The 16,675-nt window shown below is 37.5% G+C and overlaps 1 long non-coding RNA gene across 3 annotated transcripts in view; it reads left to right on the forward strand.

Annotated features, from left to right (window-relative positions):
• The first annotated feature begins 985 nt into the window (after window positions 1-985).
• Window positions 986-16,675, forward strand: part of LOC122236461 — a 31,350-nt gene continuing 15,660 nt past the window's right edge. For 2 of the 3 annotated variants that reach the window (XR_006214536.1, XR_006214537.1), the window contains exons 1-2: window positions 986-1,405; window positions 3,413-3,529. This is a non-coding gene — a long non-coding RNA (uncharacterized LOC122236461). The remainder of the gene's footprint in view (window positions 1,406-3,412; window positions 3,530-16,675) is intronic. The other variant, XR_006214538.1, reaches the window with a different exon arrangement.

Consider the following 16,675-nt stretch of genomic DNA (forward strand, 5'->3'; position numbering starts at 1 on the left):
AGGAACCGACAAAGTGATCCCATTCTGAATGTCTCATTTACTTACTGAGAAACTGAGACTACACAAATGTTACACACCTAATAAAGCAGAGAGCCAGAGCTTGGACTTTGATGTCTCCATATAAAACTAAATTCTTCTCTAAAATTGAAACACATTTTAAAAACTCAGTTATTGTTTATATTATTCATTTTGGGTTATTTTAGCTTTCGTGGTGGCATGACATAATTAAGGAAATAACTTTACATAAATAGAAGTCTAATATTTTGTCTTCAGTGCACATTAGATTTTATTAGCTTTAGTCATGTCATACATTCATAAAATCTGGCCAAATATCTAGAGGAATATAAAGTCAAAATGTATCCTGCTTGGGAAGAAAGGTCTTAGTATCTATCATTTCAACAAATTGCTTAGTTTATTGTACTGGGGGAAAAAAAGGAAAAAGAATCGTCTATTGTGATGCTACACATTTCAAAACAAAATTCAAAGGGATTTCGAGGGCAAGAAATCAATCCTCTCAGAATAACATCAATGTTAGTCAATATCATTAATTGTATTTCATTGTTTTTAGAGTTCTGACAGTAGTCACTCATCATCTTTAGGTCAAGGAGTGACAAGGGAATAATGCAGGATGCTGGAACAGACATAGACAAAGTATACCCGTGGGCTACAAGTTCCGGATGTTCTTCTGTAAATTAGAAACCTAAATCTACAGAGTAGAGTTTCCACTTACACCTACTGCAATGTAAGCCTTTTATTTCCACTCAAAAACTTTAAAAGTAATGGCTACAATTTACTTGCCATGTTCTTTATCTTGATTCTTCCCTTCCCCATCATTTATGCTTAGGTGTGTATATATAGAAGCTTTCTCCTTTCTCATCACCCATCTGCTCCTGGCTGAGCTCAAACTAGGTAACAACCGCCTGTCTGTGATCAAATGTTACACCCCAAACCACACATCATGACAACAGTGAACACGTCAGGCAGGAGGAGGGAAAGGTGGCTAATTTTAAAGAATGGAAGCTGTGATTTGGACACAAATAGGAAATAGTAATAATCCCTCAAGTACCTGCCATTTAGAATGAGAGGGGAAAAAAGCCAAACAAGCAGGGTGGTTATGATAAAATACAGGTCTTTTTAAGGAATCAGTATCATTCCTTTTATGACATCACATCACAAAGCTGTCCAGTGTGTATGTGCACATTTCCAGGGAGAGATGACCTCTGATACTTTTGGTAAACAAACCTGAAAGTTGAAAGTTTTCTGTGATTTGTGGCAGCTTTGGGCTGCCTGTAATCCTTTTCCATTGGGCCTAAAGGGGAGGAACTACTCATTTTATATGACAACACTTCTATCCTCTGCATAGACCTATCAGGCCCCCGCCCCACCCAAGCCTCTCTGCTCTAAGGTAAGCATGATTTTACTTCATACTTTTCTGATGTGGCATGTCTCTTAGACTTCCTAGTCATATAGTTAATTCTAGAACCTTTCCAATATGGTCAACTGCCTTTAGTGGAGAAGAAATAGTAGGTGTGGTCTGACAGAGTGGACTGGGACTGACACATTGCCTTGTCCTGGTTGGTACACAGCTATGAATTCACATCAATATTCACTTTCTTTTTGGTAGACTCACATGATTGACTTCCTGTAAGCTTACTGTCTATTCTACTATCTCTTACTCCTGTGTTGTTTCCAAAATCTATTATGTTGACTTAGAATTGTATCGAAGTGACTTTTCTTACATAGATTTCTATTAATTTCCATTTTGATAGATTTTATGAATCATTCCATTTTATTAAAGATACATTTGGATTGAAAAATGAAAATATCGGATGCTCTCAGGGGACAGGAGGGAATACTTGGCTGTGGACATCTTGACGATCTGGTTTCTTGTGGCCATTTGTGGAGACGATGTGGATTTCTGCTGGTTTTCATCAGGGTGTCCACGGTCTGAGGACCGTGTCCTCAGGGTGTCCAGGATCTTACGGTTGTGAGATCAAGCCCCAAGTCATTCTCGGCGCTGAGCGTGGAGGCTGCTTAAGATTCTTTCTCTCTCTCTCTCTCCCTCTGCCCTTCCCATGCTCGTTCTCTCTCTCTCTTCCTCTCTCTCAGAAAAATGAAAAAAAACCAAAAAAGATGACATATTTTACTGTGAACAGTTTTACATATATACAAAAGCAAAGAGAATAATACAATAAATTCAACATACCCCTCTTTGGCAATTCATTTGAATTCAACTATTTCCAATACCTGGCCAATATCTTGTTTAATCTGTACCTCTACTTACTCTGTCTGTATTATTTTTGAGTCAATCTCAGAAATCATATTTTATTTCTAAATATTTTATTATATATTTTAAATGGTAAGGTCTCTTTGTTCTAACAAAACCACCATATCAATGTCATAACTGAAAAAGCATTACCAATAATTCCTTAGTATCCTTAGATACTAAGGCAGTGTTGATATTTCCAGAATTACCTTTCACATGTTTTTTCTTTGCATTGCTTGCTTGCTTCCTTGCTTTCTTTCTTTCTTTCTTTCTTTCTTTCTTTCTTTCTTTGTTTCTTTCCCTTTTCCCCCATTTTGTTTGTTTGAATCAGTATATATATCACAACTGGTTTGTTGGTTTCTTGTCTGTCAAGACTTTTTTCTATATCTATATATATCTACATATATCTATATATATCTATATATATAGATATATGTAGATATATGTAGATATATGTAGATATATATATATCTCCATCCTATAGATTTTATCACAGCGTGAATTTTTGACTGAATCTACGTGGTATCACTTAATATGTTTTGTGTGTTTCTTTGTTCTTTGAATTTCTGTAATTCATTAGATCTATAAATGCAATTAAATTCACGTTCCTATTTATTCGTTTACTTTTGCAAGACTACTTCATAGGTGGTATTGTTCTGTGTTCTTCCATTAGGAGGTATATGATGTTTGGTTGCCTCTCTTTCTGGAACACTAGTAGCCCTTGAAAACCATTGCATAAACCCATTAGCCCACTAGAGGTTGTATGATGTCTGTCATTCATTTGCATTTATTAGCCATAATTTATATAAAAGGAAACATTCCTTCTTCAACAATTATGTTACCATGTTGTGCAGATTTCATAATAAAATCAGGGTAAACAGTCACCTCACTTTATATATATGAGATAATGAAGCAGTTCTCTAGCATCTCCCAGAAGTGACCAGCGGAATTTGTGTGTTGTATTTAGTATCTGTATGCCCTCGTGGTCTTAAATGTATTGAATGTGTTTCCATTTATTATACTTATTGCGTTTACTGGTCTTTAAATTGTCCCCTTTTTGACCTGTAGGCATTTAGTTTAGATTCTTACTCTTTTTCAAAGGACTCTATTGGTCTCTGGTAATATCATTACTTTCTGCTCTCCCAGGGCCATGTTTTTATCCAGAATGCTGAAGGAGTTGTAAACAGAGACCAATATCTCCAATGGGTCCAATGATCAGAGTATCTTTATTGAAAGAACAAGAGGAGGCACTTTCATGGCTAAGTGAGTCTAGAGTTTGCTTTCTAAAGCAAATAAAGAGTTTAATTAAAACCAAGAAAGATGGGGTACCTGGGTGGCTCAGTCAGTTAAGCGTCCAACTTAGGCTCAGGTCATGATCAGTTTGTGAGTTCAAGCCCCTCATTGGGCTCTGCACTGACAGTGTGGAGCCTGCTTGGGATTCTCTCTCTCTCTCTCTCTCTCTCTCTCTCTCTCTGAAAATAAGTAAAATTAAAAAAAAAAGGTAACTATGGTTTAATACTTGGTTTCATATTCAAAGATGAAGCATGGAGTTGCCCTGATAGACTTTATCTGGATGCTTAACCAACTGATCAACCCACATGACCCCAAAATAACACTTTAAGATTAGACGTTTGTTTCTGCTTTCAGGGACCCTAGGTTCAATGTCCATAATAATGCCCAAATCATGTAATCACAGAGGCAAGTATGTACGTAAATTATGATCAAAATACCATCTCACATTTGTATAATGTTTCAAACTTCTTACAGTGCTTTAACATACATTGTCTCCATTTGATTGAAGTCTTTATAACAGATGTTTAAGGGGAAGAATTAACTCAAGGATTATACTAGTAGGTTGTTACTTTCTGGGGAAATCTAAGGGATGTTGTTTCTCTGTGGCAAAATATGTGAAATAGTAGACCAAAACCTTCTGACTTCATTCTGGTAGTTTTGGTGTTACAGTATGGAAAAACATGAAGTTAGTTAGGGTTATAAAAATAGAGTAACGAATTTCCCTCTCAGTATATATGATTTTTATAATGTTCATACTTAGGAACCCAGTTGGATACACCAAGGATTTTCATCACACGATACAGGTCAACATGATGACTTCACCTATTGCTTTAATAGGATTAAATGTTTTCCTCCCTTATATTTCATTTATCTCACTTAAAATATATATATTTTCATATTCTTTAAGAAGTCAGAGTATTGAATATCTCCAACCATTTCAGTGACATGTCTGGAAATTACGGAATGTCTTTCTGACATCTCTTTGCCAAGAGGTAGACTTCTGGGCTTGAAGAAACTAAAGAGCAATTTGTAGTTAGCTTCACCTTTACTATGGGACTGGTCACCGCCTTATTTTCTGTTATGGTTACAATAGTTGTGTTCTTTGTCTCTACCACAAGATTGTGATTTCATGGCTTGGTCAAGAGATAATCAATTATGGAATGAGATGCAGGCTATGTGTGAGGCATCTAGCACTACACGGTGTGCTGTGTCAAGAAGATGATTGTGACAGAGTCCCCGCTCATGAGGAGGTCCAGTTTAGTGGCATTAGGGGTGCCCCAGGTGCTTAGAAGAGTACTCCTGAGCATAAAACAAGAGCTCATTGTTGATCTCAACTACAGTTATGCTGAGATTTGTCACTATTCCATAAGAGAGGTGATTACAGTGTTCTCACAGTACATTTGCATCAATGTGACTTATTTTCTATAAAAAATTAATACACAAAGAAACACTTGTTTGACATCTTTTTCAAAAAAGGAACAGAACAATGTAGAGGGTCTAGAACCAACTTCTGCTAGGATTTAGGAATCTGAAAGCGTCTCTCACTGTCTTGGTAGCCATGGCTGATGTGGCTCATTTCATTAAAGGGGCTGTACTTCTCTTCCTGCCTTACCACACTACCAGATGCTATTGTTGTGACCATCAATGATTTTTTTGAGTAAGTAGAGTGTCATTTATTTCTGAAAAATTACCAGAAGTAATTCTAAATTCCAAGACCATTGGCCAGTTGCTAGCATCTCCATTTCTTAGCATCACTAAGCTGGACAAGGCAGGGTCAGTTCTCCTTCTTGTTATTCTGTTACCCTCACTACACAGGTGATAAGGAAAACTTTGCTTTCCAGATCTTTTCAAAAAGAATTCCTGATCAAAGAATTTTCCATTAAACAGATGAGACTATTGACCTTAACTGAAAGATCTAATATTGACATGCTACCTCTAAGTATCCAAATCTTAATGGCCTCTGCCTACAAAGCGCTTTCATACAGCTTTCATCTTCAAATGTAAATAAACTGTAGGCTTTAGAATCTGCTAAGGTGTCCTAATTACAAGTACTTGCTTTTATGGCTGCCTTTAGCAACATATTTGACATTAGTTTCTCTTACTTGAATGCTGGTAATTTCAGCAACTCCAACACTGTAGAGCCTTAGAGTATATCTAGTTTTTGGCTAATTGTTGGCACTTGTTAATTGATTAATGAGGTCAATGAGTTACCCAGTATCCTTTACTTTTCCAACCACTGACACTTAACAATGATGATGCATTTCAGGTCTAGAGCACCCTCAAGGTCCATCAAGGACTATTGAGAGAAAAGTAAGCCTCTACCCTTCAGCGACAGTTTTTAGGAACTTGCCATTTCTCTGATTAATTTACATATATTTTTTCTAAGTCTCTGCTTTGCTGTCCTCTTTCCAGTTTTAAGTGAATATTTTCTCTTTGCTCTAGCTCTCTGTATATGCTACTGTGGATTTCACAGAGCTAGTTTCCCACTCCAAGTTCTTTGTAAAGTAAACATTGTATGCTAATCAAGCTTTACTTAGATAAAGAAGAAATTCAAAAAAAAAAAAAAAAAAAAGAACTTCAGCCCATCCTGAGATATGATGGAATTAGATTAACAGTGTCTACTATATTCTCTTTGAACTTCTCATTAAAATAATAATGACAAATAAAAGGATATTCAATTATGTTTGGAAATTATGGATAACAACCAACAACTTTACTGTAGGGAAAAATTTCTACTGTTGGTTACATGGATCAGCTTATATGCAAAAATTACAATTAGTTGATTAGATTAATCTAATTATCAGTTTAGCAACAAAAGCTTGTATATACCTGGCTTAAGAAGTGAAACCCAACACCAAGCAGCCTCTTGGTAGAAATTTAGTAATTGTCTTCTGAGCTCATTCAGGTCATGTTTTCTCTTTATACCCTGTATACTATTTATACCTCATTGGAAATGCTATTTCTGTACTTAGAAAATACAATTCCTGGTATAAAATAGGGCATGAGTGGGGGTAAATAAGCAGTTGGGAACCATACACAATGATGTAGAGTCTCCCTAGAAACCTTATGCTGATGAAGGAGCTATCAGAGAATGGGAGAGACCTGAAAAAAGGACTTGTTTCGGGAATATACAATATATGATCAAGAAGAACTATAATTAATTAAATGTCTTTCAAATAAAAATCCTTAGCATAGTTGGATAACCATGAGATTTAAAGACAGATGAATGGATAAATGGTGTAGGGATTGTGGTAAGAATTTTTGCAGCTAACATGGAACAGTCACTTGAATATTTGGGAAAATCATACTTATTTGAAATATACTTCCATAAATCAAGAAACAAAAAAAAATTAGAATGTGTCTTCTTTGTAATCCCATAAAATTTCAGGAAGCTCAAACATACATTTAAAAGTCCTTAACTTGGTAATTGATAATTTTTAAATTTTTTATTTTATTTTATTATTTTACTTTTTAAAATATATTTCTTTTTTTAAATGTCTATTTTTTCAATTTTATTTTATTTTTATTATTTTTTAAATAACTTATTGTCAAGTTAGCTAACATACAGTTTATACAGCGTATAACATACAGTGTAGTCTTGACTACAGGAGTAGATTCCCATGATTCATCACTTACATACGATACCCAGGGCTCATCCCAGTAAGGGCCCTCCTCAATGCCCATCTCCCATTTTCCCTGCAATCCAACTCCCCACCCTCCATCAACCCTCAGTTTGCTCTCTGTATTTAAGAGTCTCTTATGGTTTGCCTCCCTCTCTATTTTGTAACTTATTTTTCCTTCCCTTCCCCTGTGGTCTTTGGTTAACTTTCTCAAATTCTACATATGAGTTAAAACATATTTGAGGCTTTCCAAATTTTTTTCTTGTGATTGATTTCAAGTTTCATAGTGTTGTGATCCAAAAGTATACATGGTATTATCTTAATCCTCTTATATTTGTCAAAGGCTCTTTTGTGATCCAGTATATGATCTATTTTAGAGAATGTTCTATGTGCACTTGAGAAGAATGTGTATTCTGCTGATTTTGGATGAAAAGTTCTGAATATATGTTAAGTCCATCTGGTCCAGTGTATCACTCAAGGCCATTGTTTTCTTATTGATTTTCTACCGAGATCATCTGTCCATTGTTGTAAGTGCATTATTAAAGTCACCTACATTTACACTATTATTATCAATAAGTTTGCTTATTTTTGTGATTAATTGATTTATATATTTGGGTGCAATCATGTTGGGGGTATAAACATTTATAATTGTTAGCTCTTGATGGATAGAACCCTTAATTATGATATAATGCCCTTTGTAATCTCTTGTTACAATGTTTGGTTTAAAATCTACTTTGTCTGATATAAGTATAGCTACTCCAGCTTTCTTTTGACTTCCAGTAGCATGATAGATGGTTCTCCATCCCCTCACTTTCAATCTGCAAGTGTCCTTAGATCTAAATGAGTCTCTTGTAGGCAGCATATAGATGGATTTTGGTTTTTTATTCATTCTGACACCCTATGTCTCTTGATTGGGGCATTTAGTCCTTTTACATTCAGAGTGTTTGTTGAAAGATATGGGTTCAGTGTCATATTGTTATCTGTAGGTTTCATGCTTTGGTGATGTCTCTGGTCCACTGTAGCCTTTGCTGCTTTTCATCACAGAGTCCCCCTTAGGATCCCCTGCAGGGCTGGTTAGTGGTCATGAACTTCTTTAGTTTTTGTTTTTCTGGGAAAGCCTTTATCTCTCCTTCTATTCTGAATGACCGCCTTGCCGGATAAAGGATTCTTGGCTGCATATTTTTCTATTCAGCACATTGAATATTTCTTGACACTCCATTCTGGCCTGCAAGTTTCAGTGGACAGATCTGCTATTACCCTTATGTGTCTACCCTTGTAGGTTAAGGCCTGTTGTCTCTAGCTGTTTTCAGAATCCTCTTTTTATCTTTATATTTTTCCGTTTTCACTATGATATGTCATGGTGTTGACCTGTTTTTGTTGATTGTGAAGGGAGTTCTCTGTGCCTCCTGGACTTGGATGTCTGCTTCCTTCCCCACATTAGGGAGGTTCTCAGTTATAATGTGTTCAAATAAACCTTCTGCCCCTTCCTCTGTCTTCTTCTTCTGGAACTCCTATGATAAGGATATTAATTACATTTTATTGAGTCACTTAGGTCTCTAAGTCTCTTCTCAGGGTCTAGCAATTTATCACTCTTTTTCTATCCCTCTTTTTCTCAGCTTCATCATTTTCCAATTTTATTTTCTATTTCACTTATTCTCCCCTCTGCCTCTTCCATCCTTGCTGTCACTGCAACTGGTTTATTTTGCATTTCATTTACAACATTTCTTAATTCACCATGACTTTATCTTAGGTCCTTGATCTCTGCAGCAATAGATTCTCCACTGTCTTCTATGCTTTTTTCAAGCCCAGCTATTAGTTTTATGGCTATTATTCTAAATTCTTGCTATATATATGTGTATATATATATATATATATAGTTTATATCTGTTTTGAGCAATTCTCTGGATGTCATTTCTTCCTGGAGTTTCTTTTGAGGACAATTCTTCCATTTCATCGTTTTGGCTAGTTTTCTGTCTTTTATGTGTTTTAATAGCTTGTTATGTGTACTGCACCTGTGAGTATGACTATATTAAAAAGCGGTCATACACTGTCCAGGGCCTGGCACTTTAGGAAATGTTCTTGGAGTGTGTGGCTTGCACTCCACTGTTGCCTCTTTGGTGGCTTTATCTCACTGCTTGTAGTGGTGGTTTCGACCTTCCACCAAGTGTACTTTGATTTGTTCACTGAAGTAACCTTAGAAAAAAAGAAAAAAGGGGGGTGGGTGGAAGAAGCCTTATCGCATACAAAGAGATAAATGACAGGCATGGAAAAAAAAAAAAGACCAGGCAGAGAATCAAAGAAACTATAAGGCTTAATCCAGAGAGAGAGAGAGAGAGAGAGAGAGAGAGAGAGAGAGGAAAATAAAGAAGAAGGAGGTGCAGAAAGGTGTAAAAAGAGTAGAGTAAAAATGCCTGATTAAACAAACAACCATAACAAAGAAAGAAAGAAAGAAAGAAAGAAAGAAAGAAAGAAAGAAAGAAAGAAAGAAAGAAAGAAAAAGAAAGAAAAGGAGTTGACCAAAAATCAAATCAGAAACTGTGAGGGTGTAAAAATGCAGGGCATTTGTCTGTTGGTGAGACTGGTGGCTGTCCTGGTCTGGAGGAGAGGCCCTCTGGTTTGGTCGTGTCAATCTCTGGTAGATAAGCAGTTACCCAGTTTGGAAGGGTGGGGTTTGGTATAAGTGGGCCCCGCCTCCAAGGGGGGGTTGCTGTGCTAGTCCCTGAAGCCCCACCATGTTGGTGATGAGGAGAAAAATGGCAACACCCCAATCTCTCCTCCCTGGACCAGGTGTCTCAAACCAGGCTGTTCAGGCAGCCCTTACAGTGTGGCACGGGCAGACTGGCTTGTCCTGCTCCATAGTCTCCTGTGCCTCCTAGGCGCTATTTATTTTTGAGAGAGTGATAGAGCACATAAGAGTGAGGATGGCAGAGAGAGAGGGGGACAAAGGATCCAAAGCGGGCTCTGCACTGACAGCAGTGAGCCCAAGGTGGGGCTTGAACCCACAAACCGTGAGATCATGACTTGAGCCTAAGTCAGAGGCGTAGCCAACTGAGCCACCCAGGCACCCCTAAATTTTGTTTTCTAAAAGCCAATATCAACATTTCTAATCACTGAAGAATAAAAGTATATAAAACCTACACTATAACACAAGATAGATGACAAAGGAACAATTAACGGAGTGTAAAAATTTTAAGTATAAATTTGAGCGAGTATAGCTATTATGACAAAATATTTAAATGGGAGAAGCTACTTTATTATAAAAGCAGTGTTTGGAATTGTGTTAGCATCAATACCATCTGACACTTTCAAGATACATAACACAAATATAGAAAAAAATTTAAAAGGGGGTGCCTGGGTGACTCAGTCGGTTGAGCGTCTGACTTCGGCTCAGGTCATGATCTTGCAGTCCGTGAGTTTGAGCCCCGCGTCGGGCTCTGTGCTGACAGCTCAGAGCCTGGAGCCTGCTTCGGATTCTGTGTCTCCCTCTCTCTGACCCTCATCTGCTCATGCTCTGTCTCTCTCTCTCTCTGTCAAAAATAAATAAACATTATTAAAAAAAAAAGATTTAAAGGAAAGGTGAGTAATACAAACATGAAAATATGTGTCCATATTATTAATCAGACAATGTAGAAGTAAAAAAATGAGGCAAAGAGAGTCACTGTCAATAAAAGCATAATAAAATAGATTTAATTTCTACTGTGTTACCATTCAACATATATGATGCAAACCCTATTAGTTATGTTTTGGGACAATATGTTTTGAGGAGGGATCTCTTTGTGGAAGACTTCCATTCCTATTGTCTAGTACAGATCAACAAGGCTTAACACTGATTTGGATTTGATAAAGGCAGCTCAGAAAACACACACATCTCTCCTGGTAGAATAACTTCGGACCCTGAGTTGCATGAATAGTTTTAGGTGGATGATGTCTTCAGTTTGGAAACTTGTTTTAATTTAGAAGATGGGGGGAAATTTTACAGATAAAAATGAACTGACGGAATTAACATTTTTAGGTTTTCTTTTTTTGAAAGAGAGAGAGAGAGAGACCCGGGGAGGGGCAGAGGGAGAATCCCAAACAGGCTCCACACGGCTAGCACAGAGCCTGATGCAGGGCTCGAGCTCATGAACCGTGAGATCATGACCCGAGCCGATATCAAGAGTTGGATGCTTACCCAGCTGAGCCACCCAGGAACCCCTGGCGTTAACGTTTTAAAAAATAAATCACCAAATACTGGTGTACCATCAATATCAAAGGTAAATTTGGGCATGGCAGTATGAGATGCTTAATCCATGTAACTGATGTCACCAGTTTGCTTCAAATATTAATGGCACTTGCTAGGGATTTTTTTCTTTTTCCATTCGTCCTTCTCCACCCCTCCCTGTTACAAGACATCCTTTGCTTTTGTCTTATTTGGGAAAAACTAAGGAGATTGTTAAAGGCGATTGGGAAATAGTTATAACTTTGTTGGGAAATGAATAGCACTTCTTTTAATATTTCACTTTAGAAGATGAGGAAATGAGTGCCTCTATCTTTTCTTCTCCTTCTCCTGCAGCTCTATCTCATAACTTCAGCCATCTACACTTTCATTTTGACGTTACTAAGGTTGACGTTCTACGACATGGTGTTAGACAACCATGAAGTCCTTTTTGAGTATGTGATTTGTCTGTGGATTGATTCCAGAATTTCTAAAATCTATATTGAACACTATTTCCATTATAGCACCTGTGGAAATACTGTTCACTGCATAGCCAAGCATTGTACTAGCACAACATTGATATTTTTTGTCTTTACTATCCCACCTATAATTTATCATGTCTTTTCATTCACATTCAATTTTTCTTTTTATGTTGGCCTTTATCATAGTCTCATTTCCCCCTCTCTGCCCTGCATCCAATTCCACCTTCTCTGGAGTCCACTTGGCCCAGAGACCTCCCTGGTAGGGCCCTTGGCATTCCTTCCCCTCATGCAAATGTTGTCCTTTAGAATATCCAAAGAGCTCTCACCTTGACATTCCTTCTCTGCTTTTCTAGGTTGATTTCTTTTTTTTTTTAATTTTTTTCCCAATGTTTATTTTTGAGAGAGACAGAGACAGAATGCTAGTGGGTTAGGGGCAGAGAGAGAGGGAGACAAAGAGTCTGAAGCAGGCTCCAGGCTCTGAGCTGTCAGCACAGGGCCCGACGCGGGGCTCGAATTCACGAGCCGTGAGATCATGACCTGAGCCGAAGTCGGACGCTCAACCGACCGAGCCACCCAGGCACCCCTCTAGGTTGATTTCTTACTTCCTTTCCTTCATATTTCATAATTCTTAGATTACTCATGTGTTTGCTAACCAACTTCATAAGGCAGAGTGTGTGGGAGAAAATTTTCCAAGTTCTTATGTATCTGAAATTGCTTTTAGCCATCCATGGCACTTGATTGCTAATTAGGTAGCATGGGGAATAAGCTTAGGAATCCCCAGGGCTTACCCCAATGGGTTACCAGGGATAAAGAAGGACAAAGCCATAGGATGCTCACACCTGAGTTTGGGTAAATAAGATTAGGTGAATAAGGATTAGAGAAAGGGGGTACAGAGGCCCCAGAATAGAGAGGGAGGGGCAGAGGCCCCAATATAGAACATAGGTATATAAAATAACCAATACTAGATCTTCAGGGTGGAAGCACCCCCAATTTAGCATTATAGCAAAAACCTGCTTTCACAGGAAGGAAGGACCAAGTTAGGTAAGCAGGTAAATTGGGCTAGAGACCACTGTGCTGCAGGTGAAGCAGCCCAGATGGGAGATGATTGACAAAAGAAAAGGCGCCTTGTTACCTCTGAGATCATGTGTCCTACCTGTCTCACCTCCTAGGCTCCCTAAGATAAACAGTGCTGCTGCCTCACGTCCGCTGTAAACAACCTTCCGCCCGACTGCCTGGTGCCCGGATTTTGTTTTATATTAACCCAAACCCCAAACCCCAATATCTTCAAGACCCCCTTTCCCTCACATCCATGAGTTAATGTTCACAGTTTCATTGTCTCTCTGTGCCCATCCATCACCATGTTTGTAAGCCTTCTGATCCTAATAAATAAGGGGCAAGGACCCCTTTCAGGGCTCTTGTCTTTTCCCGGACATTAGCCATCTCTCGTTTTTCATCCTGCATCCCGCTCTCTTGCCAGACAAGAGAGAACTTTAGACCCAGAGTCTACAACAAGGTAGAATATGGAATTTCTGGTGAAAATTATTTTTCATGTACCTAAAGAACTTTGAAGGTATCGCTGTATTGTTTTCTAGGATTCAGTCTGACGGATGGAAAGTAGGCCGTCAGTTTGATTATTGTTTCTTTTTGGATTATTGTTTCTACTTTTCTGCCTGTGGACATTTTTAGGATCTTTCTTTATCTGGGATATTATGAAATATTGCAGTAATATTCCTAGAGATAGATCTTCCTTTATTTGCTTGGGTGGGCTTTTCAATCTGGAAACTCTGAGAAAATGTCAGTTATTTGTTCTGTAATTTCCTGGCATTTCTCTCTTTTCTCTATTAGGCAGATGTTCTCCTGGATTGATTCTTTGTTTTTTGTTTTTGTTTTTTTTTGTTTATCCTTTCTGTGTTTTTGTTTTTGCATTATGGATGATTTTTCTCAGTATTCTGAAATGTCTCTTTATTTTTTTTTACCATTCATGTTTTATTTTCTTTTAAAGTTTTTATTTATTTATTTTGAGAGAGAGAGAGAGAGAGCATGCACATGGGAGGGACAGAGAGAGAGAGAGAGAGAGAGGGAGAGAGAGAGAGAATCCCAAGCAGGCTCTGCACTATCAGTGCAGATCCCAATGCGGGGCTTGATCTCATGACCCATGAGATAATGACCTGAGCCAAAATCGAGAGGTGGATGCTTAAGCCACTGAGCCACCCAGGGCCCCCCACCACTGGTATTTTAAATTTTCAAGAATTTCCTGTAGTTCTCTGATCATTTTTCATTGCTTCTTGATTTTGAAGATGACCCAGCTTTTCAAAACCATTTGAAAAAAACTGAGTGGAGACTTTTTTTTTTTTTTAATTTTTTTTTAACGTTTTATTTATTTTTGAGACAGAGAGAGACAGAGCATGAATGGGGGAGGGTCAAAGAGAGAGGGAGACACAGAATCTGAAGCAGGCTCCAGACTCTGAGCAGTCAGCACAGAGCCCGACGCGGGGCTCGAACTCACGGACCGTGAGATCGTGACCTGAGCTGAAGTCGGACGCTTAACCGACTGAGCCACCCAGGCGCCCCTGAGTGGAGCCTTTTAAAACATTATAATTTTCCCAATTCATAATTATTCTCTGGGACATTTTGCCCCTTGTTTATCTTGGTCCCTTTTCTTTTTTATCAAGTTTGTATGGTATCTTTTGACTGCCCATTAGAAAAGATAAAGAATTTGATGCAAGTTTCCTTTCATTGCTTTTCCGTTTCTGACCCCTGGTTTTTATTGATTATTATCTTTACCTTGTCAAGGATTATGACAACAACATTTTTTGTGTAACTGCAATGAAGTCTACTGAGTTTTCTCTAAGGGTTGCACCTGAAGATTTAATCTGCAGTAAAACTGCATTTACATTTTTATGATGATAAGAATATTATACACAGCACAGCCAATGTAATGTGGTTGTAATATTAAATCACTAGGTACAGCCGACTGCTTGAAAGTGAATCTTGAAGTCTCATTTTTCCCATGGATTATCTTGACATTCCTTTTGAATTTATTTAGATTCTCCAACTTAGTTACGCTTTTCAGTTGCCTTGGGAATTTTGCAAAATACTAATACCTAATCTCATCCATAAACATTGATTTTTTTTTTCTTTTTCTTTTTTTGGCCAGGGTTTGAGATGGGCAGTTTGGCTACAGGCATTTAAAATCTTCCAAGTGTTACTCCTTTGATCTCGATCACGATTTATGTGTTACTATGTTTTCTATCCCATGTTGTTCCCTGTTAGATATTTCTTCTTTAAAAAAATTCCCCTGAATTTTCTTCAAGTAGGTTTTTCATAATTTTCTTTGTAAATTTCTGAGTCCTTGCTTATTTAAAAATGTCTGATTGTAATCTTACATTGGATTGACAGCTTAGCTCAGTATATATTTCTACAGCTGAAACACATTCAGAGAAATTATATTTAACATCTAATAATGATGATGAGAAGTCTGATGTCAGGCTGCTTTTTTATTTATGTAGATTCTAGTACATAGAATTTTAATAAGCTTTTAATAGTTTGTTTTCATTCTTGGAGTTTTGAAATTTCTACAGTATATGTCTTGCTGTGAGTCTTTATTTTTCTTAGCACTAGGAAGCCTCTTTGAATATTATCTTTTAGGAGCTCTGGGAAATATGCTCTGATTTTCTTGATAATCTCTGGTCTCTTTTTTCCCCTTTGTTTCTGAAACTGCTTTAGTAATGTCCAGTAGAACTATAATGCAAGCCATGTCTGCTGTTTCGAGTTTTCTAGTAGCTATATTTTCTAGTAGCCCTATTCTAAACAACTAAAATGAAACAAGTGAAGAGATTTACATATTGTACTTAGCCTCATATAACAAACATAATCCTTTTAATATTCAAACAGCGTTAAAATTATTAATGAGACGTTATCCATTCTTCTTTTTTTTAATATTAAGCCTTTGGAATCTTTTGTGTACTTTATACTTAGGATATGTGTCCATTCAAACTAACCACATTTAAAGAGTTCAGTAGCCCTGTGTGGCCAGTGTGATGGGTACTGCCATGCTAACAAGTAGATGTTGGCCTGTTTGGAGTTCTCCTTTTCCCTCCCCTTTTCAGGATACGTTCCATTTCTTTTAGCTCTATCATCTGTAAGATTACAAATTTCAATTTTCAAATTACCAGCTTGGATTTTAGTACTATCCATCTTATAGTTTAGTATATTCACTGATATGTCTTCCTTTTCCCCCTCCTCCAAACCTCCCCCCTTTCTGTTTCTCTGTTTTATACATTTATTTGCCAAATATCATGTCATAGCATCCTGCCTAGTTGGCGGATGCACGATTGTCTTTTCAAAAAATTTAAATCCAAGTTAGTTAACATGTAATGTAATAATGATTTCAGGAGTAGAATTTTGTGATTAGTCATTTAAATATAACACCCGGTGCTCACCCCAACCAGTGCCCTCCTTAATGTCCATCACCCATTTAGTCATCCCCCCACCCAACACCCCACCAATAATCGTCAGTTAGTTCTCTATATTTAAGAGTCTCTTATGGTTTGTCTCCCCCGTGTTTATTTTATTTTTGCTTCCCTTCCCCTACGTTCATCTGTTGTATTTCTCAAAGTCCGCATATGAGTGAAATCATATGATATTTGTATTTCTCTGACTTGCTTCGCTTAGCATAATACACTCTAGTTCCATCCACATTGTTTCAAATAGTAAGGTTTCATTCTTTTTGATCAAGTATATTATTCTATATATGTGTGTGTGTGTGTGCGTGTGTGTGTGGACACACACACGCACACACTCACACACATCTTCTTTA

This window comes from Panthera tigris, chromosome A2 (genome assembly GCF_018350195.1).
Source record: "Panthera tigris isolate Pti1 chromosome A2, P.tigris_Pti1_mat1.1, whole genome shotgun sequence".
Classification (NCBI taxonomy): Eukaryota; Metazoa; Chordata; class Mammalia; order Carnivora; family Felidae; genus Panthera; species Panthera tigris.